General features: G+C 38.6%; 1 protein-coding gene and 1 non-coding gene across 14 annotated transcripts in view; one reads left to right on the forward strand and one right to left on the reverse strand.

Moving 5' to 3' along the window:
* BCAS3 (BCAS3 microtubule associated cell migration factor) overlaps positions 1-13,174 on the reverse strand; it is a 736,060-nt gene that overhangs the window by 433,582 nt on the left and 289,304 nt on the right. The window lies entirely within an intron of this gene.
* Positions 9,979-10,082, forward strand: LOC117068115. Its single transcript, XR_004430977.1, has one exon. It is a non-coding gene; the product is annotated as a small nucleolar RNA U13 (small nucleolar RNA).

A 13,174-nucleotide genomic window follows, 5' to 3' on the forward strand; every position in this document is an offset into this window, starting at 1 on the left:
ATACCTGATTCACTGATGGCTCAGCTAAGATGAAATCTGATGATGCCCACTGGGCCTTGACAGCTGGATAACCTCAACAACTCTGGAAGACTGATCGAAATAAGGAGCAACCAGCATGACAGAATAATGCAAAGCCATCACCCCAGCTTTAATTCAGGGGTAGGCAAAAACTATGACGGTGGGCCAACCGTGCCCATTCATTTATGTACTGGCTATGGATGCTTTTGTATGACAGCAGGGGAGCTGAGTATAGAGATCGCATGGAATGCAGAGTCAAAGATACTTATTATCTGGTCCTTTAAAGAAAAAGTTTGCTGGCCGGGCGCGGTGGCTCAAGCCTGTAATCCCAGCACTTTGGGAGGCCGAGGCGGGCGGATCACGAGGTCAGGAGATCGAGACCCTCCTGGCTAACACGGTGAAACCCCGTCTCTACTAAAAAATACAAAAAACTAGCCGGGCGCAGTGGCGGGCGCCTGTAGTCCCAGCTACTCGGAGGCTGAGGCGGGAGAATGGCGGGAACCCGGGAGGCGGAGCTTGCAGTGAGCCGAGATCGCGCCACTGCACTCCAGCCTGGGCGACACAGCGAGACTCCGTCTCAAAAAAAAAAAAAGAAAGAAAAAGTTTGCTGACTCCTAATTCTGAAAACCCTCTAGAAGTTTTATTTTTACTGACTTTTCCTCAGTTGGCAATGGCCTGACCAGTGGTCTCATCTGCCGGAAGGAAGACTAAACACTCGCAGATTACAGATGCACCTCTTTGGGGACATGAGTTCTGCAAACAAATCATGGCTGCTAATTGAACAATCTGGATCACTCATGGCCAAGGTAAGATTCTATTCACTGATGGAAATGACTGGAATCAAGCTGCTTATCAAGCCTACAGTACCCTGCACTGCACTGTGATTGCCATTCAAATCCATCAATAATAAATGTTTTGCCTCTGGCTTAAGTACCATCTATTATCCACTGTTTCACATCCATTCAAACTATGCATGATGTCATAATTGAAAATAATATGTATTCTGCAGTTGTTGCGTTTGGTTATCTATTAGGCCAATGTAGCTAACAGTGTTATTCTAGTAATTTATGTCTTTTTTCTCTATTCTATCAAACATCAATAAAGTGGTATTAAAATCAACAATGCTGGCCGGGCGCGGTGGCTCAAGCCTGTAATCCCAGCACTTTGGGAGGCCGAGACGGGCGGATCACGAGGTCAGGAGATCGAGATCATCCCGGCTAACACGGTGAAACCCCGTCTCTACTAAAAAATACAAAAATCTAGCCGGGCGAGGTGGCGGGCGCCTGTAGTCCCAGCTACTCGGGAGGCTGAGGCAGGAGAATGGCGTAAACCGGGAGGCGGAGCTTGCAGTGAGCTGAGATCCGGCCACAGCACTCCAGCCTGGGCGACAGAGCGAGACTCTGTCTCAAAAAAAAAAAAAAAAAAAAAAAAAAAAAAATCAACAATGCTGATTGTAGAATATTCATCCTATTAATTCTGATTTTATTTAATGTATTTTAAAACTCAGTTTTAGATGCATATATTTATTTTCTTTTTTATCACCCAGCCCAAAATGTCAAGGTGCATTTAAATTACGTGCATTTAAAACTGAGTTTAGGTGCATACACTTAAATGTTCCTGATAATTTGACTTTTGAACAATACAAAATACCTCTGGTAACAGGCTTTGTCTTAAATTCTATTTTACTCGATACTAATATAGTTGAATTTCCAGTATTCTTATGTTTCTTATTTGCATGATGTATCTTTTAACATACATTTACTATCATATTAATGTCTCTATAGTCAATATTATCTTATAGATAATTTCTTCCTTTATATTGGAGTACATTAATATTTAATTTCTATATGGTTGAATTTTGATATACCACTTAATATTTGTTTTCTGTTTATCCCTCTTTTTCTTGTGCTTCTGCGTTTCCTTTCCTGTCTTTTGCATTAACTGAACAATTTTTAGTATGCCATTTTCATTGAAGTACTGATTTTTTTATGTATAGCAATGTTGAATCTTGCAATAGTACAGCTCTATATACCTGCCTCCACCCTAGCATCCTCCATCTTTGTGCTATAGTTGTCATATGCACTACATGTATATACAATACAATACCCCCACACTAATTCAATCATACCCATATATTAGACACAAATTTTCAAAAGGGAAAAATTATCCTTTCTATTGAACAATAAATGACCACATTTTTCATTATTTCTTAAATATTTAGTTTGCTTCTGGTATTATGCGCCTTTAGCATAATTTCTAGTGTGGATGTCCTGGCTTTACTGCTCCTTCATCCTTGAGAGATACTGTTGTTTGATGGAAAACTTTAGGTGGCCAATATTTTATTCTTGGAGTCCTTCAGACATGTTATTCCACTGTCTTCCGACTTCCATGGTTTCCAATGAGAAGTCAACAGTGTGTTAAAATGTACTTTCTCTGTGTGCAATGCATTACTTTCATCTGCCTACTTTCAAGATTTCCTCCTTACTTTGGTTTTCAGAAAAATGACTATGATGTCCTTTGACATGGTTTTTGTTGTATTTAATCTGATGTGTTGTTTGCTTATCTTTTTGAAGTTGTAAATGTATGTCTTTTGACAAAAGTGGAAAGTTTTCCACTTTTAGACTTTTTTTTCCTCCCTTACTCTCCTCACCTTCTGCAATAACTACAGATATGATGCCTCTGATATTGTCCCACATGTTGCTAAGACTCCACTTATTTTCTAGTTTTTCACTCATTCAGTTTGGCAATTTCTAGTGATCTATCTTCAAATTCATTTACTCAATCAAATTCTGCTGTTAACACACCCATTTCATTTTTATTTTTGATATTGTATTTTTAAGTTGTAGACTTTTCACTAGGTAATTTCCTGTATTTTCTCCTTCTCTGCTGATATTTCCTACCCTTTTATTTAAAAGAAGCATATTTTCCTTCATATCACTGAACATAGTAATAATAGATGCTTTAAGATAATTTCTACTAGAAGATGGAGACTTCTAGTTCCAAAATGGTGGTATAGAAGCTACCTGGCTTCACTACCCCTGCAGAAAACCAAAAACAAATATATAGTATCGAGATTTTAACAGCAACACTCAGAACTCAAATATGAGGATGCGACAATTCCTGAGGCCACAGAGAAGAGAAAAAAAACCTCAGAGTGAATGCTAAGAGATTCAGACTTCCAGATCTGTGATGCCCCTCCCCTGATTCTGCCTGGCATCAAGAGCACAGAAAATCTCCCCCTAACTCATGGTGACTATACTGGAAAAAGTAAGATTGAGGCGGTAAGCCAGGTTTCCCACCATCTTGGATGCTCTGGCAGGAAAACTGTCCTTGCCTTAACTGGGAAGTACCGTGGCTGCCTGATGGGAGAAACAACCCTGAGGACAGGCAAAGACAAAGTGGGGAGGCTAGACTACCACCCCTAGCCCTGGAAACTCTGTTCCATTACTTGGCCAAAGAAGACACCAAATTAGAATGACTGTTCAGCAGCACCATGTAGTAGGAGATACATTACACAGGTCCCTGGGTACAAACTCCCAGCCAGACTTGACACACTGTGGGGATAACCACTTTGGGATGCTCCCAAAACAGGATAGGCAGCACTGCAATAATTTAGCAAAGCCAAGATGAACCTGGGCTTTAGATACCACCTACATCCCATAAAAAGGGCAACAACTTAGCTGTAAAGATTCACTAACAGGCCAGACATGCTGCCTCATGCTTGTAATTCCAGTGCCTTGAAAGGCCAAGGAAGGTGAGAGGATCACTTGAGGCCAGGAGTTTGTGACAGGCCAGGGGAACATAATGAGAGTCTGTCTCTTAAAATATATATATATATATATATTTTTAAAGTAGCCAGGTATGGTGTCATGTGCCTGTAGTCCTAGCTACTCAGAAGGCTGAGGTTAGAGGATTGCTCCAGCCGGAGTTCAAGATTACAGTGAGGAATGACTGCACCACTGTACTCCAGTCTGGGCAACAAAATGTGCCCTGACTCTAAAAGGATTTAAAAAAATGCACTAAGCAAAATGTACCAAATAAAAACAAAACAAGGTAGACAGATAAAACTAAAATAAAGTATCAATGCAAAGATATAGACATACACATGAAAAAACAATCAGCAAGTAGGGAATTATGACCTCCCCAATGGACAAAGCAAAACTCCAGTGACAGACCCTAATGAGAGAGTGATCTGTGAGCCCTCTGACCAAGAATTCAAAATAGCAGTTTTAAGGAAACTGAGTGATCTCCAAAGAAAACACAGAAAATCAATTCAGAAATTTATCAGAGAAATTTAACAAAGAGATTGGGAAAAAAATGTGGAAATTTTGGAACTGAGAAACATACTTGCTGAACTGAAGAAGTCATTAGAGACTCTCAACAGTGGAATGGACCAAGTGAAGGAAAGAATCAGTGACCTAAAATACTGGCTATCTGAACATACAATCGGGGGGGGGGGGGGGGGGCGGGGTGGAGAACAAAAAGGAATAAATACCATCAACAGGATGCAGACAATTACTTCAAAAGACCAAATCTAAGAATTATTGGTGTTCAAGAGGGAGGTAAGAGTAAAGGGTAGAAAATGCAGCCAAAGAAATAATAATGGAAAACTTTCCAAAACTTGAGAACGATATAAATATCCAGTTATGGGAAGGACTGAGAACAACAAACACTCAACCCAAATAAAAATACTCTAACACATATAATAATAAAACGCTCAAAGGTCAAGGAGAAAGAGAAGATCCTAAAAGTAGCACGAGAAAAGAAGCAAATACTGTATCTCCAATTTGTCTGGCAACAGACTTCCCAATGTAAATCATATAAGCCAGGAGGGAGTATAACAACATTTTCAAAGTGCTCAAGGAGAAAACACTGCCATTCAAGAATACTGTATTCAGCAAAATTATATTGAAATATGAAGGAGATATAAAATATTTCTGAGACAAACAAAAACAAATAATTTGCCACCACCAGACCCACCTAACAAGAAATGCTAACGAGAATAATTCAATCTGAACCAAGAAAACTCTGACGTGCAAAAAGAAAGCTTTTCAAGGTATAAAACCCACTGGTAAAAAGTACGTGGTGAAACACAAACTATTCTATAACTGAAATGGTGGTGTGCAATCTGCTTATAACTCTAGTATGAAACTCAAAAGACAAATCTATCAAAAAAAAAATCGCTATTAGCCACCTGTTAAGACATAGATAACACAAAAAATATAAACTGATACAACCAAAGTCAAGATGCTGGGGGTGCCAGGTGTCGTATCTCACACCTGTAATCCCAGCACTTTTGGAGGGCAGATCATTTGAGGTCAGGAGATCAAGACCAGCGTGGCCAACGTGGTAAAACCCTGTCTCTAGGCATGGTGGCACGTCTGTAATCCCAGCTACTCAGGAGGCTGAGGCAGGAGAATCATTTGAACCCAGGAAACGGAGGTTGCAATGAGCCGAGATCGTGCTACTGGGTAACAGAGTAAGACTTTGTCTCAAAAACAAAACAAAACAAAAAGATGCTGGGTGATCGAGTAAAAGTATAAATTATTTTTACATGTTCTTTTGCCTGCCTTTGTTTCTACTCTTCTATTTGTGATCTAAGATAAGTTGTAGTCTCTTTAAAATAACTTTTTATATCTATTATATTTCTGTAAGCCTCCTGGTAACCACAACACAAAAACTTGTAACACAAAATCCTGTAACAGACTCACTAAAAATAAATAGCAACAAATTAACAGCATACTACCAGAGAAAATAACTTATCCACAAAGGAAGGCACTAAGAAAGAAACAACCAGAAAACAAGCAAAAGAATGGCAGTAGTAACTTCTTACTTATCAATAATAACACTGAATGTAAATGGTCTCAATTATCCAACTAAAAGGCACAGACTAGCTGAATGGATAAAGAAACAAGAACCAAATTTTATGTTGCCTTCAAGAAATCCACTTCACCCATAAAGACACACGTAGACTGAAAGTGAAGGGGTGAGAAAAGATACTCCATGTATCTGGAAACCAAAACAGAGCAGGAATAGCTATACTTATATGAGAAAACAGACAATCTAAGATTATAAAAAGAGCAGAGAAGGGCACTTTACAATGATAAAGGGGCCAATTAAGCAAGCATATGTAACAATTATAAATATTCAACCAACACTGGATATCTCAAGTCTATAAAGAAAATATTAATAGAACTAAAACAGAGATAGACTGTAATATGATAAAAGGAGACCCTATTCCAGTAATGCACAGATCTTCAAACATAAAATCAACAATGAAACAGCAGAGTTAAACTACACACTAGATCCAACAAGCCTAACTGATGTTTAGAGAACATTTTATCCAACTGCTGCAGCATACATTTTCTTTACCAGCACATGGGACATTCTCCAGAAGAGACCATATCTGAGGTCATAAAACAAATCTGAACAAAACTTTTAAAATAAAAATCATATCAAATATCTTTTCTGGCCACAATGGACTAAAACTAGAACTTAACAAGAAGAACTGGGGAAAATATATAAACACATAGAAATTAAAAAACATGCTCCTGAGTGACCAATGAGTCAATGAAGAAATAAAGAAAATTTTAAAATGTCTTGAAACAAATGAAAATGGAAAAATGGAAATGCAACATACAGGCCAGGTGTGGTGGCTCATGCCTGTAATCCCAGCACTTTGGGAGGCTGAGGGGGCAGATCACTTGTAGTCAGAAGTTCAAGACCAGCCTGGCCAACATGGTGAAATTCTGTCTCTACTAAAAATACAAAAATTAGCCAGGAGTGGTGGCAGGTACCTGTACTCCCAGTTACTCTGGAGGCTGAGGCAGGAGAATCACTTGAACTCAGGAGATAGAGGCTGCAGTGAGTCAAGATTGTGCCACTGCACTCCAGTCTGGCAAGAGAGCGAGACTTCATTAAAAAAAAAAAAAAAAAAATCCAATATACCAAAACCTATGGAATACAGCAAAAGCAGTACTAAAAGGCAAGTTTATAGCAATAAATGCCTACATGAGAAAAATGAAAGGCTTCAAATAAACAACCTAACGAATATACCTCAAGGAACTAGAAGCAAGAACAAACCAAAGCCAAAAATAGTAGAAGGACAGAAATAATAAAGATCAGAGCAGAAACTAATGAAATTGAAGCTAAAAAGAAATACAGATCAATAGAACAAAACATTAGTTTTCAAAAATGTAAACAAAATCAACAAGTCTTGAGCTAGACTAAGAAAAAAGAGAGAAGACCTAAATAAATAAAACCAGAAACAAAGGAAGGACACATAACAACTGAGACCTCAGAAACACACACAAAAAATTAGAGACTACTGTGAACAATTATACACCAACAAATTGGAAAACCTAGATGAAATGGATAAATTTCTGGAAACATACAACCTCCAATATTGAATCATGAAGAAACAGAAAACCTCAACAAACCAACAAAAAGTAACAAAACTGAAGCTATAATAAAAAGCCTCCATAAAAAGCAAAAAAAGCCCAGGACTTGACAGCTTCACTGCCGAATTCTACCAAACATTTAAAGAAGAATTAATACCAATTGTACTTAAACTCTTCAAAACAATTGAAGAGGAGGACATACTTCCAAACTCATTCTACAAGGCCAGCATTACCTTGATACTAAAATCAGAAAAGGACACGACAACAAGAAACGAAAACTACAGGCCAATATCCCTGATGAACATACACGTGAAAATCCTCAACAAAATACTAGTGAACAGAATTCAACAACACACTAAAAAGATCATTTATAATGATCATATGGGATTCATCCCAGGGATGCAAGGATGGTTCAACATAAGTGAATCAATAAATATGATATAGCATATTATCAGAATCAAGAACAAAAACCACATATTTCAATAGATACTGAAAAAGTATTTTACAAAATTCAGCATCCTTTATGATAGGAAAAAACCCCTCATCAAAATGGGTATAGAAGCAACATACTTCAAAATAATAAAGACCATTTATGACAAATCCACAGCTACCATTATACTGAACAGGGAAAAAAATGAAGGTTTTTCCTCTAAAGACTAGAACAAGACAAGGATGCCCACTCTCACTACTGTTACTCAATGTAATACTGCCAGTCCTCGCCAGAGCAATTAGGTAAGAGAAAGAAAGAAAGGACAACCAAATTGGAAAGGAAGAATTCAAATTAGCCTTGTTTGCATACAACATGATCTTATACCCAGAAAAGTTTACAGAACTCACCAAAAAATTGTTAGAGCGGATCAGCGAATTCAGTCAAGTTGCAAGTTACAAAATGAACATATAAAAATCATTAGCATTTATATACATCAACAGAGAACAATCTGAAAAATCAAGAAAGCAATCAATCCCATTTGTAACAGCTACAAAAATATAAAACTCCTAGGTCTCAATCTAACTAAAGAAGTTAAAGATCTATAAAAACTATGAAATATGAAAGAAATTGAAGAAGGCACAAAAAATGGAAAGATATTCCATGCTTATGGACCAGAAGAATACTGTTAAAACCACAATACTATCCAAAGGAGTTTACAGATTCAATGCAATCCCTATCAAAATTCCAACGCCATGCTTTACAGAAATAGGAAAAAAAACTTAACATTTGTATGGAACCACAAAAGACCACAAATAGCCAAAGCAATCCTGAGCCAAAGGAACTGAAGGCATCACACTTCCTGACTTCAAAATTTACTACAAGTCTATAATAATCAAAACAGCATGGTGCTGGCATAAAAATAGATACACAGACCAATGGAACGGACTAGAGAAACTAAATATAAATCCATACATTTACAGCCAATTCATCTTTGACAAAGATGCCAAGAACATAAAAAGGTGAAAGAACAGTCTTTTCAATAAGTGGTGCTGTAATAACTGGATAGTTATGCAGAATAATGAAACTAGACCTCTATCTCTCACCACAACAAAAATCAAATAAAAATGGACTAAAAACATAAATCTAAGACCTCAAACTATGAAACTACTAAAAGAAAATTTTGAGGAAACAGTCCAGGACACTGGTCTGGGCAAAGCCTTTTTGTGTAAAACCTCAAAACACAGACAACCAAAGCAAAATAGACAAATGGGATTACCTGAAGCGAACAAGCTTCTACACAGCAAAAGAAATAATCAACAAAGTGAAGAAACAATCCACAAAATGGGAGGAAATATTTGCAAACTATTCATCTGACAAAGAATTTGTAACTACAACATATAAGAGCTCAAGTAACTCAACAGCAAAAACTCCCAAATAATCAGATTTTAAGATGGGCAAAATCCAACCCAATTAGAAACAAAAGAAAAAATAAGAAAATTAAAAATGGGCAAAAGATCTGAATACATATTTCTCAAAAGAAGACATACAAATGGCCAATAGGTATATGGAAAAAAATGTTCAACATCTCTAGTCAACAGAGAAACACAAATCAAAACCACAATGAGATATCATCTCACCCTAGTAAAAATGGTTTGTGTCAAAAGGACAGTCAATAAAAGATGCTGGTGAGAATGTGGAGAAAAGAGACCCTTGGACACTGCTGGTGGAAACGTGAATTAGTACAGCCACTTATGGAGCACAGTATGGAAGTTCCTCAGAAAACTAAAAATAGAATTACCATATGATCCAGCAATTCTACCACCAGGTATAGAGCCAAAAGAAAGAAAATCAATGCATCTAAGGGATGTCTGTACTTCCATGTTTGCTGCAGCACTGTTCACAACAGCCAAAATATGGAATCACTCTAAGTGTTCATCAACAGATGAAAGAATAAAGCATATATGGTATATACAGCAATGAAATATTCAGCTATTAAAAAAAGAATGAAATCTTGTCATTTGCAGCAACATAGCTGAAACTGGAGGCCACTATGGTAAGAGAAATAAGCCAGGCACAGTGAAATGTTGCATGATCTCACTCCTAGGTGGGAACTACAAAAGTGGATCTTTGATCCTTTTGCAGTTCATAAGCATGATGAGTGGGTTTTCACGCTGCTGTGTGAGATGTGCCTCCCTTAAGTCTTGTTACAACGTCAGCACATTGCCCATCTGATGTGGAAAAAAAAAAAACAGTGGGTCTCATGAAGATAGAAAGTAGAATGGCCCAGCACTTTGGGAGGCCAAGACGGGTGGATCATGAGGTCAGGAGATTGAGACCATCCTGGCTAACACGGTGAAACCCCATCTCTACTAAAAAATACAAAAAATTAGCTGGGCGCGGTGGTGGGCATCTGTAGTTCCAGCTACTCGGGAGGCTGAGGCAGGAGAATGGCGTAAACCTGGGAGGCAGAGCTTGCAGTGAGCTAAGATCCGGCCACTGCACTCCAGCCTGGGCGACAGAGCGAGACTCCGTCTCAAAAAAAAAAAAAAAGAAAGAAAGTAGAATGGCAGTTATCAGAAGCCAGGAAGTGTGGGGCAGGGGGCAATGAAGGGGAAGAAAATGAATATAAATGTATTTATTACCACTGAACTGTACACTTAAAAATGGTAAAGATGGTAAATTTTATATGTATATTTTATTTTTTTATTTTTTTATTTTTTTATTTTTATTTTTTGAGACGAAGTCTCGCTCTGTCGCCCGGGCTGGAGTGCAGTGGCGGGTTCTCAGCTCACTGCAAGCTCCGCCTCCTGGGTTTATGCCATTCTCCTGCCTCAGCCTCCGAGTAGCTGGGACTACAGGCGCCCGCCACCTCGCCCGGCTAGTTTTTTGTATTTTTTAGTAGAGACGGGGTTTCACTGTGTTAGCCAGGATGGTCTCGATCTCCTGACCTCGTGATCCGCCCGTCTCAGCCTCCCAAAGTGCTGGGATTACAGGCTTGAGCCACTGCGCCCGGCCTATATGTATATTTTAATCTCAATTTTTTAAAGTATAAAAAAGGAGAAAATTGATATGGAATATATAGAAACTTTCTATACTATCTTCCCAACTTTTCTGTAACCCTAAAATGATTCCAAAATTGAAAATGTATTTTATAAATAAAATAATTTTTATAATTTACTACATCTGGGTAATCTTGGGGTTCATTCTGCTAATGTGACTATTGTGATCCTATAGATTGAAGCAGCAGCTCCCGCCTGAGAGTTTCCTCCCGGACATTCCTTCTGGCCAGCCCTCCTGATTTCAGAGTAGCCTAGCCAGCCCCCAGAATCATGTATGCCGATGTAATCATGTAAATCTCTTTAATGCCCTACTGATTCTGTTTCTCTGGTCGAATCTTAACTGACACAGAGGTTTAATTCAATTCCTATCATTCCATCATGGCTAAATGGTGGAAATTATTTCAAATGATTTCTAAATTTATGATATGATTTTAAGTTTTTCAAAATTTCTCCCTGACCTCAAATATCTCCCTTACTGCCATTCAGAGTGCTTATAATTTTACCATTAAATAATACTTCCTTTGGATCTTCTGGTACTTAAAAATCCTACCAAGGAGAAAAAGATGCTACTATGAGGAGTTTCATGGTTAGGAAAATGTGCTCTGAAAGCCAAGAGTATAGCTTGACAACATTCTGCTGAAGACATCAGGCATATGTTTCATCGATCCACTCAATCAGCAGAAGCCAGGAATAGACAGGGAAATCCAAGAAAGATCTGTGGAGTGTCCTCTTGTCTGATGGCATGGATCCTCATGACATACACAGGAGATACACAAGGTTTTCGAGAATGTAGTATCTGTAGAAACACTGCCATCTTGGACTGAAAGGCACAAAGGCATGATTTAAAAGAGGAGGAGGAGGAGGAAGAAGAAGGAGAAGGAAGAAGGAGAAGAAGAAGGAGAAGAAGAAGGAGAAGAAGAAGGAGAAGAAGGAGAAGAAGGAGAAGGAGAAGAAGAAGGAGAAGAAGAAGGAGAAGAAGAAGGAGAAGAAGGAGAAGAAGGAGAAGAAGGAGAAGGAGAAGAAAGAAGAAAGGAGGAGGAGGAGGAGGAGGAGGACGAGGAGGAGGAGGAGGAAGAAGGAAGAAGAAAGAAGAAGAAGGTGGCAGCGGCTGCTGCACTTACAAAACTCTACAAGCAGGAAACAGGCTGATAGAGCTACCTAGGTGCAAACCTGTGCTACCCAGTAAAATGTGTGAATGACTCCAAGGGCAGAGATGTGTGCTTAGAAGGCCTAAGTTGTGTGTACAAAGGCAGGAATGGGCAGAGCCACAGGCCCAGAAAATGAAGCCACAGTCCAGGAGGGCAGCGCCTCAAGCCAGATGGGAAACTCTGGCCTTGAAACACAATGGAATTTGCCCTGCTAGATTTTAAACATGTTTGAAACCAGTGACTCCTTCATTCTTTTCCACTTCTCCCTTTTGAAACGTCTGTCCTATGCACATCCTACTACTGTATTTTGGCAGGAAGTAAGTTTTATTGTAGTTTCATAGCTCCACAGAGGCACAGGAATTTTGCTTCAGGATGAATTCCAGAGTCTCAACCATACCAGAGTCAGATGACTGAGATGATAAGATTGGACCTTTGAGCTGATAATAATTTAGACTTAGAGTTGATGCTGTAATGGGTTGTGACTTTGGGGGATGTTGGTAGGGAAAAGAGGTAATACTTAGCATATGGCATGGACATGAATACTGGGGGACAGAGGATGGAATACAGAGAAGTGAATTATAGCCCCCAAAAGACATATCCACATCCCTCAAAAGATCAAAGAGTTACTCTTTGGCAAAGTAAATGATTAGGTTATAGATCCTAAAAGAAGGGGCTTATCCTGGGTTATCCAGGTTGGTACTTAAAACACTCACATGTATGTTTACAAGAAATACAGAAGAGGAGCAGACTCAGAAATGAGGAGGATGTAATACAATCAGAGAGACAGAGACTGAGCGATGTGGCTATAACTCAAAGAATGCTAAAGGCCACCAGAGGCTAGAAAAGGCAAAGAACAAATTCTTCCTCAGAATTTCCAAAGGAAGTGCAGCCTTGCTTACATTTTGATTTTATATTTTTGCCCTCCAAAACAGTAAAAGAATAAAAGTTTGATATTTTAGGCTCCCAAGTCCATGGCAATTTGTTATGGTAACCACAGGAAAAAAACCACTGAGTAATTCTGGACATCATCCTGAACAACGTGAATTTTATAATATGAACAATCTGCCCAGGACTGAAATTGCTGGGTTCTATGGTAAGTACATATTAATATTTTAAGTA

This window comes from Trachypithecus francoisi, unplaced genomic scaffold (genome assembly GCF_009764315.1).
Source record: "Trachypithecus francoisi isolate TF-2019V2 unplaced genomic scaffold, Tfra_2.0 Lachesis_group20, whole genome shotgun sequence".
In the NCBI taxonomy this organism is placed as follows: domain Eukaryota; kingdom Metazoa; phylum Chordata; class Mammalia; order Primates; family Cercopithecidae; genus Trachypithecus; species Trachypithecus francoisi.